At 46.8% G+C, this 9000-nt stretch overlaps 1 pseudogene; it reads left to right on the plus strand.

Annotated features, from left to right (window-relative positions):
• The first annotated feature begins 1554 nt into the window (after nucleotides 1-1554).
• Nucleotides 1555-7378, plus strand: LOC121020550 (F-box only protein 46-like; annotated as a pseudogene).
• The last annotated feature ends 1622 nt before the right edge of the window (nucleotides 7379-9000 follow it).

Below are 9000 nucleotides of genomic sequence, written 5' to 3' on the forward strand. Positions count from 1 at the left end.
AGCTGTCAAAGGAGCCCAAGGAGGAAGAAGAGAAACCAGGACAGTGTATCACAGTGGCCAAGAGATGAGCACTGTCTGGGATGTCGCCTCCAGTGGTTCTTTAGAACTTGGGCATCTGCATACCTTCCTGCAGAGTATGGCTTCTTCCATATTGCCTCTGTCTTCAACATTTGCCTCCTTTATAAAGTATTTTACTTTGAACAAGCTCGACTTAATTTGCCTTCACGTAAAATATACACCTATTCATTATAACCTCTCCTGGGGGCCCTCAAGTGCACCCAACTTGCCCAACCTAAGCCCAACTCTCCAGCAAGCTCATCAGAGTCCTGTCGATGAAGTTGTTGAGTGCTTCTGAGAAGAGAGAAAGGAGAGAGAGGGCAAAGGGAAGAAGCAAAGGAGAAGAAGAAAGCCAATGTTTATTGAGCGCCAACTCCGTACTGTCATTATGCTTGTCTAATACCAGCAAAATGGTGCAAATGAGTATCACTATCAGCAACTTAAAGGCTCAGAGAGGTTAAATAATTTGAGTTAAGTCACACGGGTAATATACTGTGTATATAGAGCCAAATCTCCAACTTACATCTATCTTCTCGAAAAATATTTTTTGAGGGGCAGTCTTTTGTAGGAAGCTCATGTGTGTTTGTGAAATGCAAGCACATCAACTCTGAGGCAAAACCACCATAGTAAAGGGGAAGATTCCAGTGTGAAAAAGAAGTGGTAATAGTTGACAACAGAAGTCTAAACGTAACCCTGATGAATGACCTCCATGAATAATTTTGTTCTTTTTTCTTTTTTTAGTGATATTGGTGGGTTAGAGTTTAGTAAAGATATCTGTACTGTGATGGATATATTGGTGGCAATTACCAGTGAGAAGTCTCCTTCATGGGGTCTATTTTAATGGGAACACCATTTGAAGGAGTTAGCGGTGACAAACCTATTTATTTCTCTGCTTCACTTGTTAGCTCCTTTCAGCACAGTAGGAAACTACAATCTAATGTGGCCCAGATTCCCTTCAGAATAGCCAGGGTCTTCGTAATTCTCATTAAGGTGTCTCTGGGTAGAGTCTGAGGAAGGAAGAAGGCATGTATGAGAGCACCAATGAGCTGTAACCATCTCTTTTGCCTGGAGGAGGCGCTGCTCTGTGCTAAATACTCAAGATATTAACAAATAGGGGCGCCTGGGTGGCTCAGTCTGTTGACTGTACAACTCCAGCTCAGGTGATGATCCCCCAGTTTGTGGGTTCAAGCCCCGCAGCAGGCTCTGTGGTGACAGCTCAGAGCCTGGAGCCTGCTTCAGATTCTATGTCGCCCTCTCTCTCTGCCCATCCCCCCTCATTCTCTCTCTTTCTCTCTCTCTCAAAAATAAATAAACATTTAAAAAATTTTAAAGAAATTAACAAATAACTAATGTTCCTAAAATTAACCTAAGGGGGAGTGGGGGAAACCCAGGTAGCCAAGAAGAGCTGCAGTGCAGAGACATGGTGGCCTGTGGAGCCTCCCCTGACCATCCAGCAGGTCCTGAAATGTGGTGAACCCCAGCTTGTCTGCTACCAGGATGGACCGCAGCGGCCTCCTGCCCTTCCAGCTCTGGTGTCCCTGGCCCTTTGGCACCTACTCCCAGAACCAGCCACTCCCACCTGCGGCAGCCCTCAAGCCATCAGCCTGCCCAGAGCCGGGGGGTTGAGCCAGACCACAGGCCTGCCCACTCAGAGAACACCCCACCCACCTTGGCCACTGACGCCCCTGCCTCCCAGCCTGCCCCGCTCCTCTCCGCAGCAGCTGCTGGTGATGAGGGGCGAGTCCTGCTGGACACGTGGTACATTATCAAGCCTGGGAATACAAAGGAGAAGGTGGCCTTCTTTGTGGCCCACCAGTGTGGTGGGGACAGCCGGGCCAGCTCCATGAAGGTCAAGGGGCACTGGGGCAGTGACAGCTCCAAGGCCAAGCGGAGGAGGCGCTGTCTTCAGCCTACTAAGGCTCCACCGGACCCAGGGGGCCTAGAGGGCCCCCTGCCACTGAAGGGGCCCAGACTCAGCTGGTGAGGATGTAGACCTGCTCTCTGTGGCCGAGATGGTGGCCCTGGTGGAACAGCGGGCCGCCCTGGCCCTACAGAACTACCCATGCCCCGGCACCCCAGCGCCTATGGTCTCCGTGTCGGTTGAGCAGGGTGGGCCTGCCAAAGGTCTGGGGTCCAAACGGAGGTCTGGTGACGGGGACTGCAGCCGCATAGCTGAGGCAGTGGCCCACCTTGAGGCCCAGCGGGACAGCCCTCCAGCCAAAGGCCTCCGCAAAGAGGAGCAGCCTGGGCCCGGCCCAGGGAAGGTGCGCATCGCCTTTCCTATCTCCAACGGCCGAGAGCCTCAGGCTCCCGATGACAGCTTGCCCAATGGGAGCAGCAGCTGGCCAGTTGTGCCTACCCTGGCAGCCCAGGCCCCGGGGCCCGAGCAAAGGACAAGATCACTAGTGACCTGTACCAGCTCATCAGCCCCTCTCAGGATGTCCTGCCCAGCAATGTGGAGTTCCTTCTTGGCTCGGGCGGATGAAGCCAGCGAGGGGGAGACCACGGTCCCTGCCAGGCCTGAGGACATTCCCCTGGCGCCCCCTCCAGCCCCTGCCCAGGACTGCGGCGCGTCAGGCTTCCACGTGGACGTGGTAGTGACGGGTGTGGACAAGTGCATCTTCTTTGGCAAGGATGGCACCAAGAATGTGAAAGAGGAGACGGTGTGCCTGATGGTCAGCCCCGAGGAGCCGCCCCCACCCGACTCTTCTTCCTCCAGCTCTTCTTCCTCCAGTCCCGGCGTCGGGATGGGCCCCCCAAGCCGCCCCCAGCCGACTCCCCCGCCACCGCTGGACGACGCTGAGGGGACAGCGGACACCTCCCTGTGCCGCCTGTATCGGCACGTGTCACACGACTTCCTGGAGATCCGCTTCAAGATCCAGTGGCTGCTGGAGCCGCCGCAGTACATGCTGCTGCTGCCCGAGCAGGTGCTGGTGAAGGTCTTCAGCTTCCTGCCCACGCGGGCCCTGGTGGCCCTCAAGCGCACCTGCCACCACCTCAAGGGCATCATTGAGGCGTTTGGTGTGCGGGCCACAGACTCGCGCTGGAGCCGCGACCCCCTGTATCGCTATGACCCTTGGAAGCAGTGCCGCAAGAGATACGAGAAGGGTGACCTGTTGCTGTGCAGCTAGCACCTAAAGCCCTACCACCATGACCTGCCTTACGGACGTTCCTACTGGATGTGCTGCCGCCGAGCGGACCGCGAGACGCTTGGCTGCCGCCTAGGTCTGCAGGATAAAAACTGGGTGCTGCCCTGCAAGGGGCAGGGAGGAAGGGAGGTGAAGCCGGGGGAGGTTTGTGGGGGGGGGAGCCCACTGTGTCCCCCCCCCCCCCCCCCCGCCCCTGGGAGCCCAGGGCCAAGACTGGGTCACCCTCCAGGCGGTATTGATCCCCTTCCAGAACTGAGATGGGGTTCAGGGGGATGATTGAGAAGGCACTCTGATCGACCAACCCCTATTGGTTTTCTAGTCTTCAGACACAGGGCCTGTGGACCCCTCAAGTAGGGTGGTTTTTATCAGCATTTCAATTTCTTCTCCATTCAGTCCTAACACCCTCCTTGCCACTCTACACCCCAGGGACCCACCAGCAGGGAGCAGACGGGAGCTAATTTTGGTACTACTTAAAGGTTCCCCCATTCTGGCCCCCTTCTGCTGCCCCCCCCAACCCATGCCAGCCAGTTCTTTGTCTCTGGAGCTGTGTTCTCCCAAGAGGATGTAGCATGCAAAGTCAGTATCTCTCCTGACTTGCCACACCAGGGCTTACCTCCTCTTTAGGAATTGGGGGCCATCAGATCACAGATCAGATGTGGCACTTTTCACGGCAACCTACCATTTCTAGACCTTTTCCCCATTAAAACAATAAAAAAAGAAAAATTCCTGTTTTCTCCTTAACCTAAAGCTACCAGTCTCTTCAGAAAATAAAGCTGAAATATAAAAATTCCCTATCTCCCATTATTTAAACTATTTCCATTGCTTCTCTACGCCCCACCCCACCCCCCCAAAAAAGCTGTGAAGCCCTTTGCCTAGCTCTTGACAGTGTGGGGGCCGGTGGGCAGGGACTGTGGGTTTGGATTTCTGGATTGTTTTTCCTTACATTCTGGGTATTTGTTCAGGCATCGGGGTCTCTCCAGCCCCAGCCACATGAGTTTCTTTAGAATCCTTTGGACACCTGAAACCTTGATTTTTCAGGCAGTTTGCTCTGGGGTATTTTTTTTCAGGGTTTTTTTTTGTTTTGGTTTTGGTTTTTGGTTTTGGTTTTCGTTTTTTATCCTTGTGGTTCTGGAAGCTTCTGGTGTGTGTCATCTGACCAGTTTTGAATTGGTCCTTTCTATAAAGTCAATATTTATAAGGCAAAAAAAAAAAAAAAAATTAACCTAAGGGGACCAACCCTGGTCTCTCTAGCCCAGACAACATGGCAAAGTGTGAGAGCAGATAGTGGTTGTGATCCATGAGGCTGTTTCCACAGCAGGGCAGGTAGCTGCTTTGGTCACATGTGCAGGGCAGAGGGAAGTAGCAAGGTGGTGGTTGCTTCACCCTGTTTCTTGGACATACAGATAATCATTACTGGCAGTTTCATCTTGATTCTCAAAGACAGCATCTATGACAAAGAAGCTTAGTTCTGTACAATCATGGTGGGCAAGGTTGCTGTCAGTATCAGAAATGCACATTTGTTTGTGGTACCTCAGCACCACATAGTTAAGGAGACCGAAACTATAGAGATTCTTGTGTCCATGTTCAATAGAAGTTCTTTTGGATGGGAAACTTCTTAGGTGAGCGTGAGGGTATAGAATAAAACAGAAGCAGGAATCACCTGAAAAGTATCCTATGTCTGCCTGGGGAAGACACACTTCAGGTGATTCCTCTCCTTTCCCTTCCTCACCCCTGTCTCTCCAACAAATCCAGATGGGAACATCAAGAAAGTAGATGAACAGGAGAAGCTGGTGACCCACTAGAACGACAGCCAAACAGTGTCAACTGGACTTCCTTTTTGCCAAATAACTTGAAAATCTGATGAGAGTACTAAAGTACAGCACTAAATGGTTACTAAGCTGGTTTTTTCTTCCTGGGTTCACAATTATACCACATTTCCCAGAGACCTTAGAGTTGGAGGGAGCCATGTGACATACTCTTGCCAATGGAAACTGAGCAGAAGGGATGTGCCCTGGCAGGCAGTGAAGAGGTGATGTGCCTTCTCAATCTTTCTCTGCATTGGCCTTTGTCGACTGGTGAGTGGATATGAGGAAACTCAAGGCCACATGTTAAAGATGGCTGTGCCTCAGCACAGAAGAAAATTGGTTCCCTGAATGGCTATGTGGAGCAGAGCTCACTGACCACATCAAACTATGACAAAAACAAGCAATAAACTTTTATTATACCAAATCACTGAGATTTTGAGGATCGTCTGTTACAGCAGTCACCATTAACGGATACAGCTGCACAGCCCAGGATTATGGATCTTTGCAGTAAGCCTCCTTCTTCCTTACCTCCTGAAGTCTTTAACGGCTTTGCAAAAATCAAGGTTGTGTTTTTGTCCTCTGCTTTTTAGTTTTTACTGCATTTGTTCAGGGACAAAGCATTTTTTGAAACAATTTTTAATAGAAACTCAATAAAAAGACCTCAAACCAATGTAGCAACTTGGTAATTAATCATTCAAAATGAAGCATTGGAGTTCAAGGCCTGATGTGCTATTCAAATAAAATTATGAATATTTGTTCCAAAAATCCAGCTAACATTTTGGGGGGGGAAGCATGCCTTGTTTTCTGTTCTGAGCCTGTTTTTGGCTCTTGATCTGTCCAACACTCTGTACCAGCTCTTCGGAATGTGTGCCTCATGTGTCCTTTTCTGATGAAATGTCATGAGCTGGCCTTTGACATTCAGCATTTCCCAAACTTGGCACCAAGAGGTTTTGCCTTTGTTCACTGTAACACAATTGTTGTCTTTTCCCCAAAGTGGGATTTCTGATTCTCTTCTCTGAATCCTGAAAATGGATTTTCCTCACTGCTCTTACCTTGATTTTGAGTTGTGGGCCTGAAGGTAGTATCATGGGAACCATCAAAGCAGTTAGAAATCAGAAAAGATGAAAGTACAGAGACCTGTATCTGGTGAGTTCCTGCCACAGTGGCTTGACTCAGTTTTCCTCCAGTCTTGAAAACTTCTTCTTCATTCTTCTCCCTGTCTCTCTAAATCCTGCTAATGCTTCAAGGTCTGGCTCAGTGTAAGCTTTATAAGACTTCCCACATGGACCCTCACTAGGTTAAACTTTTTTTTTTTTTTAAACATTTTCAATTTTTTTTTAACGTTTATTTATTTTTGAGACAGAGAGAGACAGAGCATGAACGGGGAGGGTCAGACAGAGGGAGACACAGAATCTGAAACAGGCTCCAGGCTCTGAGCTGTCCGCACAGAGCCCGACGCGGGGCTTGAACTCACGGACCGCGAGATCATGACCTGAGCCGAAGTCGGCCGCTTAACCACTGAGCCATCCAGGCACCCCTAGGTTAAACTTTTCAAGAGCACAAAGAACACGTTTGGTTTTGTTCATAATTTCCCCAGCATATACTGCTCTGACTGCCATTTGCCACATGTTTTTAAAATATATGCTGAATGCATTGATGACTTGGAATAAATGGATGAATTTTAGGTCCTCTGCCCATCTCAAGTAACTGAATTACCAGGAAGAGTGGAAAGGAAGAGACACTCATTCTTCTCCAAACACACATTATCTACACGACATCATTTAGCAAGTAAGTGCATTTAATGCTCATTTTGACAGTACACAGAACCAGCAGCATTTGCTTTATGCACTTTGACAACATTGCTAACTTATCTGGGGGGGAAATAATAATCACAAATGACAGTGTCCATGACAACCTCCAACCCAAACCATAAAATAGATCATTGTGTTCTTGCATTAAAAAACATTGAGATATGATAAACTTTTCATTTTATTTCTCATGTTTTATTTTTTTAATAGAAATATCCATTGACCTACATGGCATTCTTTGAAGAATATACAATGCTGGGTGTGATAAAATATTGCTCCTCTCCCCCAAAAATGTCTATGTCTTAATCTCCAGAACCTGTGAATTTGTTATGTTCCATGATAAGGAAGAATGCAGGTTGCTGATGGAATTAAGGATGTTAATCAGCTGACCGTAAAATATAGGAGATTATCCTTTATTATTCAGGCAGCCCAATGTAATCACAAGGGTCCTTTAAATGTAGAAGAAGGAAGCATAAAAGTTATTGTCCTAGTGATGCAGGGTGGGAAAGAATTGACTGCCATTGCTGGCTTTGAAGACAGAGGGGACTGTGGAATGTGAGCAGCTTCTATAAGTCAGTAAAGGAAAGAAAATAGATTCCCTCCTAGAGTCTTCAGAAGGAATGGATTTTAGTGCACTGGGACCCATTTTGGAACTCTGATCTCCAGAACTATGAGACAGTACAGGCATACCTTCGAGATATTGGTTCAGTTCCACACCACTGCAAAAAAGCAAATATTGCAATAAAGCAAGTAAAATGAATTTTTTGGCTTCCCAGTGTATATAAAAGTTATGTTTACCCTATACTGTAGTACATTAAGTGTGCAATAGCATTGTCTAAAAAGAAATATACATACCTGAATTTAAAAATACTTCATTGCTAACAAATTGCTAACCATCATTTGAGCTTTCAGCGAGTCCTAACTGCTGATCACAGGTCACCATTACAAATATAATAATATGAAAAAGTTTGAAATTTTGTGAGAATTACCAAAATGTGACAAAGAGATAGAAATTGAGCAAATGCTGTTGGAAAAATGGCACTGATAGGCCTACTTGATGGAGGGTTGCCACAAACCTTCAGTTTGTAAAAAAATAAAATGCTGTATCTGTGAAGCACTGGAAAACAAAGCACAATAAAATAAGCCACCGAGTTTGTGGTACTTTGTTATAGCAGCAATAGGAGACTGATATACTGAGGTTCTAAACAAAACAGAGGAGAAGGGGTACAGATGCATTTTACAACTTAGCAAAAAAAGATACAACAAAAGCATTTATTTTTCTCATTTTGTCCATTTGAGCTCATTTTTTCTCTCCAAACATTCACCACCGGTAGAGACTAAGACATATGCTCTTTCAGTATTCAACACAGGGCAATACAACACCAATAGAAGGTGGCCAGAAACAACTGTTGGTTAAAAATATACAGCGGATGGCAAACACATTCTGTTATTCAGTAAAGTGGAACTAATTTGTTGTTTTTCCAGGAACTTTTTGGTGATAAAGGGAAAGCTCACAACACGAAATAAAATTATAACATACGGATGCTCTCCTATTGTCGGGAGGTTTGAAGACACTAGATCTTGGAAGAAACAGGCAGATCTCCATGGCAGGAAGGACAGGGCTTGGGTGGAAAATGCCCTTGACAGGGCATCCCATTAATATCCAGCTCTGCAACCACCTGGTCTTTAGCAGAGATGATAATAGGTAACTGTGTCTGACAGATGTGAGTTTCTGCTCATCCTCTCTCCCATTTGCAAGGGACATGTCTAGGAACAGAGGAATATCAGAAGGCGGGCAGGGAAGGGAGAGGGAAAAGAGGTGATGAGCCTGGACTATTTTAAACTTTAGTAATTGGTGCCAGAATGGTTAAGAGTAGGCATGCATTTTATATAATACCCAGACCTAAAAGAGATTATTTTCCAAAGGGAGAAAGAATTATTAGCAAACCCAGGGTTTCATGAAAACATGAAAAAGTTTCACTGGTCTTTCCAAGCATTAGTTCATAAACCCAGGCCATTTTTTCTGAAATGAAAGCTATAGACAACTCAAACACACTTCTGGGCACTTATCTGTTAATAACGTGAATGTTAGCTACCACCTGGGTTTGCTGGAAGGATTAACTGAATTCATATTTTTTAACTGTTTAAACAGTGCCAGGCACATGGTAAGAAATGTGGAGG

Source organism: Herpailurus yagouaroundi, unplaced genomic scaffold (assembly GCF_014898765.1).
Source record: "Herpailurus yagouaroundi ecotype Mexico unplaced genomic scaffold, PumYag 250, whole genome shotgun sequence".
NCBI classification, from domain to species: Eukaryota; Metazoa; Chordata; class Mammalia; order Carnivora; family Felidae; genus Herpailurus; species Herpailurus yagouaroundi.